The sequence below is a fragment of the Etheostoma spectabile genome, chromosome 6 (genome assembly GCF_008692095.1).
Source record: "Etheostoma spectabile isolate EspeVRDwgs_2016 chromosome 6, UIUC_Espe_1.0, whole genome shotgun sequence".
Taxonomy (NCBI): domain Eukaryota; kingdom Metazoa; phylum Chordata; class Actinopteri; order Perciformes; family Percidae; genus Etheostoma; species Etheostoma spectabile.
Genome location: NC_045738.1, coordinates 25,337,716 through 25,338,614, shown reverse-complemented (window position 1 = coordinate 25,338,614; position 899 = coordinate 25,337,716). Strand labels below are relative to the sequence as shown.

Here is an 899-nt window from a genome sequence, read left to right as displayed (position 1 = left end):
TGGTGGAACATGTGTACGTTCAGAACTTTAGCTGACCATAGTCCTCAGATGGGACAGATAGTCTAGCTAGCTGTCTGGATTTACCCTGCAGAGAATCTGAGGACCAGGTAACCATAGTCCTCAGATTGGACAGATAGTCTAGCTAGCTGTCTGGATTACCCTGCAGAGATGAGGACCAGGTAACCATAGTCCTCAGATTGGACAGATAGTCTAGCTAGCTGTCTGGATTTACCCGCAGAGATCTGAGGACCAGGTAACCATAGTCCTCAGATTGGACAATAGTCTAGCTAGCTGTCTGGATTTACCCTGCAGAGATCTGAGGACCAGGTAACCATAGTCCTAGATTGGACAGATAGTCTAGCTAGCTTCGGTTACCTGCAGAGAATTTCTGATTTGAGGACCAGGTACCATAGTCCTCAGATTGGACAGATAGGCTAGTAGATGTCTGGATTTACCCTGCAGAGATCTGAGGAGCAGTTAACCAGTGTCCACAGAAATTCATCGGGGGTTAGAACACCAACACAGAGACAGAGGACGGGGACGGACATCCAGCTGAAATGAAGGGACATATGGCAAAACCTTGGGCGACGAAGCAATGCTGCAAATGAAACGTCCTAGAAATAGATTATCATGCATGGTACTGCTCAGCCTAAACACATTGCCGATTGAAAGCTTGTGATACAAGCTGGAAATTTGGGAGTTGGAGGCAAAACAACTAATACAGAAAATCTCTAATAATGGAAAACAAACAATTAAAAAAAAACACTGACAGAAAATAGTGGGTTCTTGCTGAGTCGAATTACTCAGCCAGAAGCTGCTTGAGAGAAAAGGAGCCTTTGAAAGAATAAATGAAATTCTTTATAGATGGAGTCTTTGTAGATGGCATCTTGTCCCCTGAC

General features: G+C 44.5%; 1 long non-coding RNA gene across 1 annotated transcript in view; it reads right to left on the bottom strand.

Moving 5' to 3' along the window:
• Positions 1-899, bottom strand: part of LOC116690634 (uncharacterized) — a 21,592-nt gene that overhangs the window by 529 nt on the left and 20,164 nt on the right. The gene's annotated exons all lie outside the window — the stretch shown is intronic.